Raw genomic sequence first — 16,203 nt, forward strand, 5'->3', positions numbered from 1 at the left:
AGGAGCACCTTCCAACAGCAGAGGCATCTGATCTGGATGGAAGTGGGACAAGGGTGGGCCCCACAGGGTCCAGGAGCACCATGTGATAGTCAGACTTCCAAAGTGAACACCACTGAGCTCTGGCTGACTCCAAGAAAACAGGTTCACCATGGCCCCCAGCTACTAAAGCCCCCTAGCCAAGGCAAGGCATGAGATGGCTGGCCCCGTGACTAGGTCAACAAGGTCCAGGGACACCACTTGCCCCACTTTACGTACCTGAGAAGGGGCAAGCTCCACGGGGCAGGGGCACACATGGCCGTAAGGTTAGGTTGGCTCCAAGGACAGCGACGTGTCCTCTTCCTCTATAATGGGCCCCAGTGCTAAGAGACTGCCCCAAGAAACAAGTGCACACATCCATGTACACACACATGTAGATACCAGCACAGTGAACCCCATGACTCAGGGATGTTCAGGTCGGATTCCCAAGAGGAACAGAGGCTGCAGCGTTCCCCAGCAGCAGCCGGAAATCCAATATCAACTCACTGGGGCGCGGGGGATAAATCCACAGAGAAACACTAAGCACTAAGATGGAACAGCACAACACAGCTTTAAAAAAAAAAAAGGAAGTACAGGAGCAGAAGTAAAAGGAGAGGTAAGAAAAGGATAAAGTGGGAAGAAGAGGGTTTTTTTTTTTTAAAGGAACCCATGTAGCCAAACTGGAGGCCAGCGGCACAGAGGGGGAAGACACGCTAACAAAGCGGCATCCTCTATCCTGGAGGCACCACCCCGGCTCGAGTCTCACAAGGGCACAAGCTTGAGTTCAGGGAAATGAGAGAGGTACAAGACAGGAGATCAGGAGATGCCCTCAGAGGGACCCCAGTTGCCCAGCACGCGCCGGGTCAAGGGTGGAAGGCCCGAGGCCTGACACAGGTGGAGCAGAAAAGCTAAGCCCACCTGCCCATAAGGGAAGTGAGCGCGGCCCTCACTTGAGGGCAGGGAAGACATTAGCTCCCAACTGGGCAGCCCAGCTTCACATGCCAACCCAGCCTCAGAGGACTGCCAGACTGGCTAGTCGGTGAGATAAATCAATCTTTCCCTCCATCTCCCTCCTTCCCTCCTTTCTGAAATGGGGTCTTACTATGTAGCAGACACTGGACCTTGGACTCACTATGCTGCTCAGGTTGGCCTCAAACTCCTGGCAATTCTCCTGCTTCAATATCCCCTGTACTGGGATTATAAGAGTGTGCCACCACTCTCGCCTAACCAATGAAATCTCTACTCAACTGTCTTGGGAGCACAGTTGGGAAGCACCGTGTCCAAGGAACACTAGCTTTCAAATCTCTTCTTATTGCTCTCTGGAGAAGAAGATTGGGCTTGCACGCACGCACACACACACACACACACACACACAAATCCCTCTAATAACTTTGCAGACCCCCTTTAGCCCAAGCTGCTCTCACTCTTGGTTGGAGAATCTGCTTTATTTTACAGATGGCAGAGAAAACGGAGGAAAGCCAAGCTCCATAGATAAGAGAAGAAGATGACTGACTGCCCACCACAGACTTGCCACCTCTTCCACATCTGCCAGGCCCAGGAGAAACTGCAGAGGAAGTGGTGACATGGACACTGCTCTTGACCACCAGCTTGAGTGATGATGGCAGACACAATGGTCAATCAAAATCTATCAAAGCCGGGTATGGTGGCACACACCTTCAATTCCAGCACTTGGGAAGCTCAGGTAGGAGGACTGGTGTGAGTTCAAGGCCAGTCTGAAACTACATAGTGAATTCAAGGTCAGATTGGATAGAGTGAGACCCTACCTACCTCGAAAAACAAGTCAAAACAAAACTATTAAAGCAGAAATCCAGAGGCTACAAAGAACTCCACACTAAATCTGACTATCATCAGGCCTATCATGGCTCAGGGAACATTGCAGAAGAGGAAGTGGGAAGATTGTAAGAGCCACAGAGTGGGTAGGAATACTCTGAGGCACTACTGTGCATAGGGACTGACCGAGGTCTTCATGACTCCAAAGTAAATCCCATAACCCCACTGTGGAGGGTCCCCAGGGAAAGGGGACCAGGGTCAAAAATATGAAAGATATATATATATATATATATATATGATTTAAAAACAAAAAAAGAAGAAAATTTCCACTTGTTAGCCTACAAGGCTGATGGCACCTGCTTCATCCTAAGCCAGGAACTAGAGAAGGCATCAGAGAAGTCCACTTCTGTTGAGGACCTTCCCATACACATGAATCTGTGGGCGTGGGACCCTTATCAACCAAAAGGAAAGACCGGAAGCAGAATTCCACTTATGATATACCTTGATTGTAATGGGGGTGGGAGGATCCTCAGATGGCCTAAAGCCGCTGAGTCAGAGCGTATCACGACTGTGGGAGGCAGAGGACAGATTGGTTGTAGGAGAGCCAGCATCACAGGAAAGTGTGGTTGTGACTGGCCCACTAGTCTATTAGCACTGTTGTTAAAGGTTTCATAACATCAATGCAGTGATTTCATTTTGATTTACTAACCATTTCTCTGTAATTAGACTAATAGGTTATAACCCAGTTTTTCACTAGTATAAATAATACTAAAACCTCATTTTATGAATCAATTTTTCTTTGACATGAAATGAAATGAGCATAAATGAAAGGTAATAATATGGCTTTGATCAAGGCTATAATTTTTGTCATTTTTGAAATGTATTAAAAATTGCTTTCTTTTTTCAAGGTAGGGTTTCACTCTAGCCCAGGCTGACCTGGAATTCACTATGTATTCTCAGAGTGGCCTTGAACTCACAGCAATCCTCCTACTTGTGCCTCCCAAGTATGGGATTAAAAGCATGCGCCACCACACCTGGTTTCAAAATTGCTTTCCAAAACAGTTTATGTATTCATGCTACAACAGAGAATATACTCTTATCACCCTTAGGCTCTTATGTACACTAAATGGTCTCGTTGCTTTAAATGACAGCTAGTTTAAAATTTATAATGGGTGTGGTAGCACATGCCTTTAATTCCAGCACTTGGGAGGTAGAGGTAGGAGGATTGCTGTGAGTTCAAGGCCACCCTGAGATTACATAGTGAATTCCAGGTCAGCCTGAGCTAGAGCAAGACCCTACCTTGGAAAAAAAATATATATGTAATGATGACTGGTAAGGGTGAGCTTTCATGATTCTCTTTTTCCATCTACCTTCTTGGACTTTAGAAAAAGTAAATAAAAATTTTTGTGCACATGGCAAGGCATAGTGGCACATGCCTTTAGTCTCTGCTCATGAAGCTAAGAGAGGATTGCCATGAGTTTGAAATCAGCCTGGGGCTACTGAGGGAGTTCTGGGCCAGCCTGGGCTAGAGTGAGACCCTGTCTCAAAAAAGGTGGGGGCTGGAGATATGGCTCAGCAGTTAAGATGCTTGCCTGCAAAGCCTAACAACCAGAGTCTAATTCCCCAGAACCCACATAAAGCCAGTTGCACAAAGTGTCACATGCATCTGGAGTCCATTTCCAGTGATTGGAAGCCCTGGCATGCCTATTCTCTCTGTCTCTCATCTATTTCTCTCTGCTTGCAAATAAATGAATAAAAATATTTTTTAAGTATTGTTTTACATACTCTCTCTCTTACACACACACATACATACACACACACACAGAGGCATACATTCACCAAATCAATCCAAAACATGGCCCCACATATTTCAAATAGCTACTGTATCTTTTTGGCATGCATATGTGTATGTGTATTCATATGCTTATCCACACGTGTGTATGAGCATGTGGAGGCCAGAAGCATCTTCTTCATTCACTCTTTGCCTTACTTGGAGACAGGGTCTCTCACTAAACCTACAGCTCACTGATGCAACTAGTGGGAAGCCTCAAGGGTTCTTCTTTCTCTACCTCCCCAGTGATGGGATCACAGACACACACCACCACACCCATCTTTTATGTGGGTGCTGGGGATTTGAATTCAGGTCCTCACACTTGCATAGCAAGCACTTTACCCATTAAGTCATCTCTGCAACCCCTAACTAATGTAATTAAACATGCAACAGAAAAAGAAGTTTTTAGTACCGGGGATGGCACCTACGGCCTTGTGCCTGCTCAGCAAGTGCTCTACCACTGAGTTATAGCCACAGACCTGTTTGTTTTGTTTGATTTCGCGTTTTAAATGTTAAAATGGGATCTCACTAAGATGCTGAGGCAGGCCTTGAACCTTGGATCCTGCTGCCTCAGCTACCAGACCTTGTGAAGAGGGAAGCTTTATAAAGATTGATATTTCCTAGGGAAAATGTAAGTTGCTAAGTATTTGTGTCAATGAAAATAAACTATATTTGATTATAATGAAACTGAGAGAAAGTGAATTGGTCCAGAGTTGCCTATTAATCAGCAGCAGAATGTGGGCTAAATGGCTAAAACTGTGATTCTTGACCCATCTTTGCCAGATGACTGGAGAAAGCTCATGAGAAGAGTCCACAGCTGCCTACCTCAGCCTGCAATGGGATCCAAAACAACAGAACTCCCCCCCACCACCACCACCACCAGGTAGGACACAGAGACACCAGAGGGGCAAAAACAGAAAAAAATTTCTGCTTTAAAAAAAAAAGATATCATCTAGGACTAGGGAGATGGTTCAGCAATTAAAGGAACTTCCTAGCAAAGCCTGCCAAACCAAGTTCAATTCCCCATCCATCAATGTAAAGCTGGATGCAAAAGTGATATATGTGCCTGGCATTCATTTACACTGGCAAGAGAACTTGGTGCATGTGCACATACATATACACATGTGCAAATATATATGAATATGACACTATCATCAACTTGGAGAAAATGTTCAAGGATTTTTATATGCCCCAGAAGGATGATAACCTTTTCTGAAAAGCAGTTTGACAACTAAAAATGTTCATGTGTTTTGGCCCATTAACTACATTTAGGACTCCATCCAAGTAAATAAGCTAAGATGCAAATGAAAGTCAAAATAGAAAGATGGAAACAGTAACAGAATTATAATAACAAAAAAGTTGAAAATGCTCTGAATAACCCAATAATCACGGAATAATTAAATAAATTCTGAGATACTGACATGAAGAAATGATATACAATTTGTTAAAAGGCTCTTTTTTTATACCACCCCTGGGCATATAGCCTAAAGACTCCATATCCTACCACAGAGATACATGCTCAACCAATTTATTGCCACTCTGTTCATAACAGCAAGGAAATGGAACCAGCTCAGATGTCCACCAACTGACAAATGGATAATGAAGATGTGGTACATGTGCACAATGGAATTTTATTTAGTCATAAAGAAAAGTGAAATTATGAAAGTTGCTGCAAAATGAATGTGACTGAAAGATACAATATCAAGTAGGTAATCCAGGTACAGAAAAGCAAACACCACATTTTCTCCTTCATATGCAGATCCTAACTTAGAACCTTTACATATGTGTGTTACCATGGGAGTAACTGTGTAGATGACAGAAAACTAGAAAGGAGCCTATGAGAACAGATACAAGACTTCAGTAGAGAAGGGCAGGAAGGTAACAGATCTTATGTGATGTGAAAGTCAAAGCGGGAATTCCAGGGAGGGAGGTTGAATGCAGGGAAGAGGGCAGGGAGATAAGGAACAGAAAGAGGTGGAGGAGGATTAACAAAAATTAAATTATGTGTATTGATAAAAATAAATAAATAGGACTGGAGAGATGGCTCAGCAGTTGAAGGCCCTTGCTTGTAAAGCCTCTTACCCAGGTTTAATTCTTGAGTACCCACATAAATCCAGATGCAAAACGTGGCATATATGTCAGGAGTTCATTTGCAGTAGCAAGAGATCCTGGTGTATCCATACACATTCTTACACACACACGTGCAAATAAATACATCAAAAAAATTTTTTAAGGGTTTTTGAGGTAAGGTCTCAATTTTTAGCCAAGGCTGTCCTGGAATTCACTACGTAGTCTCAGGGTTGTCTCAAACTCATGGTGATCGTCCTACCTCTGTCTCCTGAGTGCTGTGGATTAAAGGCATATCCACCATGCCCTGCATTTTTAAAAATTTCTAAATAAGTAAATAAAGCAATGTTTCCAACTAATTTCTAATACACTTTAGAAACTCGCCATATCAAGTTTTTAAAAGGCATAAAATGATTAAAATTATCTCAATCATGTAATAATCATTTCTACTCCAATATATGCATTTTTAAAAAATATTTTTTATTTGTTTGCAAGCAGAGAGAGATAGAACAGAGACAGACAGAGTGGGTGTGTCAGGGCCTCCAGCCACTACAAACCAATTCCAGATACATGTGCCACTTTGTGCATCTGGTTTTACATGGAAACTGGGAATTAATCCCAGATCATTAGGCTTTGCAAGCAAGCATCTTAGCCCTGAGCCATCTCTCCAGCTCCAATATATGGATTTTTAAAGGACTAGTTACATAGTCACTAAAAATATTGCTATGATCCATAAGTGAATTTTATTAAATTCCATATATTTTCAATTTTTCCATAGTAAGCGTGTTTATTTACAAGAAAGCAAGCTGTGTAATGGAACAAACACACTCACTGCTAGTATTTCATTCCAAAGCTGAGAATTAATATCTCAATCATGCAGGGTAAACAAACAAGACTGCTATAAGCTCCTGGATCCTCACTCTCTTCTCTTCATAAGGGGAGCCCATGTCCTTGGGGGCAACCAAACATTCAGGCCTATCTATGTCTTTGCTACAATATCAGATCCACACACGACCAGTGCTCCAAAAAAAGAAACAGGAGACTCTCCAGTGAACCTTAACAGGAGCCAGGGACGGTGGCTTGCACATGTAATCTCAGCGTTTGGGAGACTGAGACAGGAGGATTGCCATAGGGCTTGACTAAAAGCAACAACGAAGAAGAAACCCACAGAACTGCCATGGGTTTTCCTTGTTACAACTTGGGAGATAGGGCTTCTATATTAAAATCAATGACTCTGGTGACATATGCCTGCAATCCTACAGGACTTGAGGAGCAGAGGCAAGAGGGCAATGAATTGAAAGCTAGCATGGGCCACATGAGACTCTGTCTCAAAAAACTAATAACAAAGACAATAATAATAAGTTCAATAAAAGGCTAAGCATAGTAGAATGCACCTATAGTTTCAGCTACTAGAGAGACGAAAATGGGAGGACTGCTTAAGCCCAGGAGTTCGCGACCAGCCTGGGAAATAGCAAATAACAAACAGTAAGACTTTAAAATGAAAGCAATGGCTGGATGGACAAGCAATAGACACATAATCCAATGCTTTAAGCAAAAGCTCAAGACCTTTTCAAAGTGATCCAAGGTGCGGTTTGGGGTTAGAGGGGTAATTCAGGGGTACAGTGCTTGCCTAGCATGGGCATGCTCCCTTCAAAAGGGTAAAATAGCATTATTTGCCTGTACGGTCCCCTTGATACAAATATGATTTGCAGACAAAGGAAAGAGTAGAGGGAAATTGAGAAGACTTGCCCGCTAAGTACTCTGGTGCTTAAGGCCAAGAAGATGGAGAGAAAGTAGTAATGGCTTGATCCTCCTGACCACATTACAAAACTGTCTACAAAATAACATGCAGCAATCTCAGTTCAAAAATAATAATAAAAAAGATTCTCTTTTTTAAAAATTAGGGCTTTTTTTTTTTTTTTTTTTTGCATCCTAGTCTGCATTGACAAGACAGAGGTTTCCTGGGAGTGCGCTACGGCAGTCAGGAGGGTGCTCTGTCTGTGTGGCACACATGCAGCAAACACAAGGGCTGCCTTGTCGCCCTCAGAGCACAGGCAGGGCATGAGGACACAAGCCAGAAACTGCTAAGCTAGTGAGAAGAGAAAGTGCATCAGGAAATGACATCAGAGGTCTCCTACGGGGACCCAAGGTGTGGAGATTAAGAGAAGTCACTGAGTTATTGCTGGAACATGTGGGGAATCACAGTAGTGTTCTGTCCACCCAGGCACCAGGTATGGAGGTGCAAAATCTCAACAATGCCACCAACCCTACAACCGCCACAAGCCCACACATGCCCAGCCGGGTAGGAAGCGCTGGGCCGTTTCCTCCTGCGCTAATACCACTGCATTTTCTAACGGTCACAGGAGCAAATTCCAAACCGTGGAAGGCAGACCAATAACACGAGAGAGAAGGGAATGTCCTGAGCCCATGTTCCCAGGGGACCGCAGGCTGAGGAATGCAGACATCTTTAGGAATGGGGAGGTTCAGCAAGGGTGCTATGCCGACCCTGAGACAGCCTGGAACACACTGGCTCCCAGGATTTGGGAGTGGAGGAAAAGACATAAATCAAGATGGAATGTTTAAAGAAAAAAATGGGAAGGCAAGAATCACTTAAAATTGATACCACTGAGCCAAAGGTGGCAAACACAAGGTAATATTTTCGGCTCTCCTGACTTCTCTTAGCTGCTTCACCTCTCTGCAGAGAAAATGCAGTTGGTGGGGCTGCAGGCTCATCAGACCACCCCCCCCCAGAGAGTCCCCAGAGCAAGCAGGCGGCCACATCTGAATTATAAATAGCCTGGAGACGCGAGAGCAGCGGTGCTTGAATCCTGCAAACCCCGGCTCAGGAGACCGTGAGTACAGGCTCACTTGTGTGGCTTCCCCCTCATAGCTGCAGAGGACAGAGCCCAGAGCAAGAAAACACAGACAGCAGATGGAAAGAAAGCATTACTATCTCTTCTCTTGGCTGGCCTTCTGCAAATAGTGTGTGGCCTAGGTGTGTCCATCGAAAGGCCTGTCTCTAGGTTTAAGGAAGGAAGAATGACTGGGCGCGGCTAGGCGGATGTGCAGGTGACAGTCATTATCAGTATGAGTATTTCTGAACTTTTGCACAACAGCAACCATGAGAAAGACTGGCTGACTTCGGTTACTCACCCGCATAGCAAGGGAAGTGAAATGCAAGGGTTTTTAAGTCAGGCTAAGATTCAAATGTAGCAAGCTAACTCTTCTGAACCTGCTCTCTCCTTTGAAAAGTAAAGACAATTACTTTGAGGACTAAATGAAATAATGGGTAGAAAGTACTTCACACGAGAACTGGGGCTCTGTAAATACTGGGTAAGCACAGTTGTTAAAAATGTGTTTCAAACCGGGCATGGTGGCGCACGCCTTTAATCCCAGCACTCAGGAGGCAGAGGTAGGAGGATCGCTGCGAGTTTGAGGCCACCTGGAGACTACATAGTGAATTCCAGGTCACCCTGGACTAGAACAAGACCCTACCTTGAAAAACAAACAAACAAAAAAAGTGTTTCAGTAGTAAGGCATTTGCTTAGCATGCACAAGGCCCTGGATTTAATCCTGGATAGGGGAAGAAATGAGCTTGCAGAAGACAATACTAAGTCATTATCACTACTGAAAAACTGCTCAGCTTGGGAAGGACAGAGGCTACTGTGGCCATCTGAACCCCACAAATACCAAAGCACAAGAATCAAGGGACAGGTAGCCCCATTCAGCTCCCTTTCACATGGAAACGCACTGACTCTTACCGCAGTCTAAAACCACCACATGTTACAGCTTTAAAGATTCTCTAAGAAATGAAAAAGCATATATCTTAGAACTAGACATCCCTGACAGTTAGTGAACCCAGACTCTCAGATTCTAGGAAAGGGACCCTGGAGCTGCCTCTGGCTTGGCACATGGGCCACCACAGCAGCAGAGAGCTGGCATTCACATGCCAGTGGCCAGGAGACCCAGTTGCTTGAATAGCACAGTGAGTCCCAGACTTGCTTTGTACTTTAATTCGTGTGTCTCATGGTCATAAGTAAAAGAGGACCTTGATTCCCACCTACTTTACCTCCCCCAGCTGGCCTTTATACACCCAAAGGGACACCATGGCTCAAAGCTTTTGCCAAGCATCAGGAACCATGCCTACCAGGGCTAGGGCCAAAGTGAATGAACCCCATTATTCCACAAAGTCACTTCATTCATCTGGCGTCAAGGCTGAGAAAAGATTTTATAAGGAAGGTAAGTCATAAAGTTCTAGAAGTTGGAAGGGAGCCAGTTGTGGTGCCACACATCTGTGATCCCAGCACTTGGGAAGCTCAGGCAGGAGAACCTAGAGTTCAAGGCCAGTTGGCCTACAAAGAGAGATTCAGGGAGACAAAAGGAAAAATGTCAGAAGAGCTGTGGCGGTGCTAAGGGGTGGGAGCAGAGAAAGCTGCCCAAGGTCGAGAACAAAGGTCAGCAGTGTCTTCCAGTTATAGTTCCAGAACATCAGGAAGGGCCCACGACCCTCCCACCTCTCAGTGGCCCTGTCTCCCATGCCTGTCCAGGTCCCTCTCTTGGTAACGTGCTTATGATGGGCAGGGTTCAGACTCTTCCTATAGACTGTTTGTTCTGCTTCCTGCCTTTCTGACGCCTAGCAGATTAGAGCCAAGTTCTATCCAGCTTCCCAAGACAGACAAGAAAGTGAAAGTCAGGCCACCCAAACTGTTGATGGTTGTGGGAGTGAGGAAGCAGCTCGGCCCAAAGTCCCAACAGCGCCAGCCCAAGCCTTTGGAGAGGCCAAAATAAAGGAAGGCCACAGTCCTTTGAGAGACTCAGATGAGATAAGTTGCCTCACTGAGGTCTGCAGCAAGACCCAATCTGACTCGTCCAGCCTGCAACAGGAGCATCGACCACCTTCACCTGCTCTAAAACAAGAGAAGGACAGGAAATCAAAGGAGGAAGTCCCACCCGGCCGGGCAGGAGGGCCACAGTCCTGTTGCCTGGTATCTCCTGCACTAACACTTTAGCTGGCACACCAACAGGAGTGCTGTTGGGGGAATTGACTGACAGTTGATGCTTGTCCCCCCTCCACACCCTCTGCTGGGAGCTTAAGGCAGGGCTTGCCAGGCAAGCTCTCTGTCTCTGAGATGCGTGTCCAAAATCTCTCCATAAGCAGCCACTCACCAAAACATGCTTGTGTTCAGGACCCATTCTGACCTGGGTACAATCTCCAGTCGAATACAGTTCGGCTCACTACCCGCATGATGAGATTTGCATGCCCTACTTCCCTGCACCGGAGAGAGCAGAAGCAAGCATGGATGACAAGGGAAGAGAAGGGTTTGCAATAACCCTCCACCAAACCACAGGCAGTTTCCAAATCAATCCCCAGAAACTACCCATCTAGAGGTGAGCGAGGCTCTCACTGTCAGCCAGCTAACACTCCACCAGGAGCGCCGCATAGTACAGTTTGCAAGTGCAGCCAAAACATTTTCTAACTTAAAGATAACAGCCAGAGAAAAATCTCCACGAACCAGCTTGATGGACCAAATTTTCAGGCTTAACCTAGTGCCACTCTGTCTCTTCTGTTACTCCAACAAGGGCCAACAGCTTCCTGCACCGGCCATTCATTCACTTGCTACATCACTCATTCCAACAAACATTGGCCTGGCCATAAAGTGTGCACTATAAATTAGACAGGCTTCAGGTGGCTTGCCAGAGAGAAGCCTCACATCTGCACCACCCACGATGCTCTTTCAAAGCCTCTCCTGGCTTCTTCAAACACCGACGTGATCTGTGTTCTAGGTTCTATGCGCAGCCTGCGTCCCCCACCAGATTGCCAGTTCCCTAAAGAGGGGCCTTCTTTCCTCACTGCCAAGTATGTTCTTGTTACCCAAGCATGTCAACAGAACACTGCTGAGATGAAAACAAAAACTTCCGTCCTTTAAAGATCTGTCGGTTCGCTTGTGCTGACAGCTGTGACACCAAAGGAATAAAACAACGGACAGAGGGATTTCATCAAACATATTACGTACATTTGCACAATGTGTTGGGACTTCCACCCCAACTGCAAAGTGAGGTGCCCCCAAGGAGCCACAGCTGGGCCAGCGTTCCCCTTGCTCCTTCTCTGGTGCCTATGATGCTCTGAAAAACCTGCGTGGGCTTCTGGTGGGGGCAGGAAAGGGAGCTATAAGCAGAAGATGCATCCAGAATGTCTGCTATCACGAAGGAAAAGGAGGCCTTCAAAGGAGGAAGGCTGGGGGCAGGGCTGTCCTGGAAAAGCAGAGAGGGGGTATGGTCACAACTTTCTCTCTCCTCTCTTCTTTCTTTCTTCTCTCTCTTTCCTTCCTTCCTTCTTTCTTTTTTAATGTTAATCGCATAGTCTCTGGGACTGCAGTAGAAGAGGGAAGTGTGTAAGATGAAGAAGTTGGGAAGGACAGAAAACAAGATCCCCTCCAAGGGCCTTACCTCGCCTGGTACCGGCCCTGCGCTTTCCCCCAAATCACCTCCTGTTGCCAGGAACCGGAGAAGCCCAAGAAGGGAGTAGGAGGAAAAAGAGAGGGTTTCTCTAGGGGCGTAACGGAGCGCAGCCATATAAAAAGGTGGCGAAGAGGAGAAAGAGGAGTCCTCCGAGGCCCGCTCGGTGCCGGAGGAACTTGCCTGGGTCGCTCTCTGCTCTCCTCCACCACCCGCAGCCCGGGCAGTCGTGGCGGGGCCGCTGCCCAGAGCGCCAAGAAGTTTCGCTGCTGCAAACGTGAGAAAATGCAGCTCCGCAGAACTCCCGCCCCCACCCGAGCCCCGGCCCCGGCCCCACAGCCCGACCCCTGGCGGCGGCGACCTTGGCCACCCGGGGATGCTCCGGTGGGCTGGAGGAGGGGCGGGCCTCGGGGCTCTCCTGGGAGGCCTGGGAAGGTCAGCAGGGACACCTGCCCGTGGCGTCCGGCCACCTGGACAGGCGCAGCCAACCGGATCGGGCGGGCCCCGGGCACCCCGGGGCTCCGGCCCCCGCGCCCAGCACACCCTCTCCGCGCGCGTACCCCGCTTACCGCGCCGTGCAGGGCCGGGGCCGGGCAGGGGTGGGTCACATGGGGCGCGGGCGTCGGTGGGGCCCGCGCGGCTCGGGTGGCGCTGCCCGGCTCCCGAGCTCCCGCCCTGCGCGCCTCCTCGCGCCCTTCTTCCCCCGCACCCCGCTCCCCTGCTCGCTCCCGTAGTCTCTCGGGCTCTTTTTTTTTTTTTTTTTCCGGGTTAATTACGTTTCGCGTTAAAGCAAAAGCCAGCCCCGGATGTGAGTACAATGCTAGGGTGGCTGGGCGCCCGGAGAGGAGAGGGGTGCCGGGGCGCCGCGCGGTGGCTGGGGAGGGGCGCACCAGGGGCCCGGGGAGGCGGGCGGAAGGTGGGGGTGGAGAGCAACCCCGCTGATGTCCCCGATGTCCTCGCCGCGGAGGTGACACGGGCCACGGAGGGAGGAGGGGAGGGGGCGTCGCCGAGGGCTGCGGACGCGCTCGGTACCCCGCGTCTCCAGAAGTGCCCCCCCGCCCCCGACCCCAGGGCGCGAGGGGACGTCCGATTACTTTAGGGCTCGGAGAGGAGCGCATCTTCCGGGTCTCTCCCGGGTGCCCCAGGAGCCCCAGCGGGCCCTTTTCCGAGTGCCACAAACCCGTGCATGAAGCGGGTATCGCCAAGGTGGGGAGGGGATCTTAGAGGACTCTTGTGTCCGCTCTGGATCCACACAGCCACCCGTGAGCACCAACCCCACATGGGATGAAGAAACTGAGACTCGGGCACATTAGGTAACTAACTCGTCCTAGGTCCTCCATCTGTGAAAGGGCAGGTCTGTCCGGTCTGACACAGGACTCCCACGTGCAGAGGGTGACAGACACATAGATGTACCCAAAACCCGGGCCGACCACGTCCATCCATCGGAAACTTAAACTGTAATAGGTTCGACCCCTCCCCTCCCCCCCCGCCCCGGAACAGCGCACCGCGAGTGAGATGCGCACACGCTGAAGCAGGTGCAGTGGGGCACAGGAAGGGAGAGAGTCGGAACCCCCGAGATTGGGCGGGAAAAGGGGGGAAAATGCCAGTGCAGGCCCACACCTCAGCAATGCGGGGCAGGGGCTGCCCGGGAGAAGTCTCTTCGGACCTGAGGGACCAAAGCCTGGGAACCGAGAGCTGGAGTCCGGGGAGCATGCCTGAAGGTGGCCCAGCCAGCAGCACCCGCCCCACGGGTGGTGACATCGCACAAGCTTCCTCTTCCATTTTGATTGCCAAAGCGAAAATGAGCCTCCCCACTTTCTCAGGTGTGAAAAAAAATTAAAAATAAAAAGGCATTTGCTTTTAAGAACATTTTGCTCTGAATGAGGAAGGAAAAGACAAGGTGTGTGGGGGGGGAGCCGTCATTTCCCTTGAAATAAATCAACCTCAGTTTTGTTTATTTTTTAATGTGTTCATGGAGGTCTGCTGCCAGCACTTATGTTTTAGGCATTCCCAGCCCTGGACCAGCACCGTGCCTCAGTTTACACGTGCCAGTGTTTACCTTCTAACCCCTATGTTACTGTGTTATTTTTATTATTTTTATTTATTTATTTGAGAGAGAGGGAGATAAAGAGACAGAATAGTTGCACCAAGGCATTCGGCCACTACAAACGAACTCCAAATGCATGTGCCACTTGGGCATCTAGCTTACATGAGTCCTGGGGAAGTGAACTTGGGTTCTTTGGCTTTGCAGGCAAGTGCCCTAACTGCTAAGCCATTTCTCCAACCCATATATATATATATATATATATATTATATATTTACTGTAAAACGGGTTTATCTTTTTAGCCTAAAGGAATACAGTTCTCTGGGGAATTCATCCTGGGAACCATCAGCTCCAGTTGGCTCTGCTAGAGAAGTGATCCCAGAAAATCCCACTGGGGCTCAGCATTTTCTGTACCACCATTGCCGTGTCAGATCCCATGGTATGGTTCTTATTAAAACCCATAAAACTCTTTCCCTGGAGAGCCTGAGTCACCCAGTCACACAGCCACAAATATTTTCTATGTTGCATGCCTGGGCGAGAAGCCAAGGGCCTTAGTCTCCTGTCTCCTAGGAAGACCGGAGGATGACTAGTGGAAGTACCCTCCTGAAAGGAACATATTTTCCTTTAAGAAGATATTTTCAGGGTCTGATTTTATGCACTGATTTTTTTCAGTGCAATAGACAACCTCTCTGATGTGACTCTCACCTGTGGGAGAGGAGCATCCAAAAGAAAATTTCACTTTATCTATTTCAGTAGCCCTCTCATTGGACCAGTGGAAAATAAGGTTCTACAATTTGCTCAAGGTTTTGCAGTTAGTTAGTTCTAGGACCCAGGCCACCCCCACAGTCTTTGAGTACTGCTATAAGACTTTCCCCTGAAGGTAAGATATCTGGCCCAGGGCATCCAAGCAGCCTTTTGATCTACCTTCACTGTTTATTCATATATATCTAACCATTTTCAAAGTTAATGGTTGGCTAACTCAAGAAGCTGCTAGCTTCCAGTAGTGAGCCAATATCTCCTCCAGTGAACTATGCTAGGTTTTGTCCTTAGAGATCCTTTTTTTGTTTTAAGTTCCAGGCTGCATCCAGGACTGCTTAATTCCACTAGGAAACTGTGGTGCTGACAAGGCCAAAGTCATATATTTGCTCTCATGCAAACCAGTTAATTTTGCACAGAAATGAGTTGTTTAAGGGTCACACATTGCACCTCTTCTCCTAGGTGGTCATTTTATACGCAGTTATATTTGTTTTAATAACAAAGTTCCAGACAGAATTGTATCATCCAATTCTAGAAAGATTTCTCAAACCACTATTATTTTTTTAAAATAATTTTCTTTTTGTCATATTTCTTTATTTTGTAAGCAGAGATAGAGAGGACAGAGAGAGAGAGGGCAAGAGTGGACACGCCAGGGCCTCCAGCTGTTGCAAACAAACTCCAGATGCATTCGCCACTTTGTGCATCTGGCTTTACTTGAGTACTAGGGAATTGAACCCAGATCATTAGACTTTGCAAACAAGTGCCTTAACTTCTGAGCCATGTCTCTGGCTCCTATTATTATTTTTCATTCATCCAAAATTATCAGAACCTATTGCCATTTTTTCTTCCCACATATTTTCCATTTACTTATTTTCCCTGTACTTAGTACTAACTGCTTTTCATGTATTACCTAATTTAAACTGTATAGTAATGTCAAATGCCGAGTACTATTTGTCTTATTTTGTGTTTCTGAGATGGCTGAAGTACAAGGACATAGCCTGGGTACAGAGCCTGGCAGACTGATACCAGAGCCTGCCTCATCCTCCTAAACTGTACTGACAAGAACAGTGATGGATGGATGCATAGATGGGTGGATGGATAGATGGATGGAAGGGTTCAGAACACATAGACCAAGAGGCTTCTCCACAGTTCTGAGACTTACTATTAACTTAGGATCGTCATTCCCTCTCACTCTCATAGCCATTCTGTGTCAGTGTATATCTTACAAAAAGTTTTATAGCTG

At 47.3% G+C, this 16,203-nt stretch overlaps 1 protein-coding gene across 4 annotated transcripts in view; it reads right to left on the reverse strand.

Annotated features, from left to right (window-relative positions):
• The window catches only part of Plekha2 (pleckstrin homology domain containing A2), a 63,261-nt gene extending 50,470 nt beyond the window's left edge, over positions 1–12,791 (reverse strand). The window contains exon 1 of one of the 4 annotated variants that reach the window (XM_045130733.1): positions 12,730–12,791. The gene's annotated coding sequence lies outside the window, so the exon portion shown is untranslated. Of the gene's footprint in view, positions 1–11,718; positions 11,788–12,151; positions 12,261–12,343; positions 12,453–12,729 lie in introns of those variants that run through there. The other 3 variants (XM_045130732.1, XM_045130731.1, XM_045130734.1) reach the window with 3 other exon arrangements.
• Positions 12,792–16,203: the final 3,412 nt, after the last annotated feature.

The sequence above is a fragment of the Jaculus jaculus genome, chromosome 12 (assembly GCF_020740685.1).
Source record: "Jaculus jaculus isolate mJacJac1 chromosome 12, mJacJac1.mat.Y.cur, whole genome shotgun sequence".
Lineage (NCBI taxonomy): Eukaryota > Metazoa > Chordata > Mammalia > Rodentia > Dipodidae > Jaculus > Jaculus jaculus.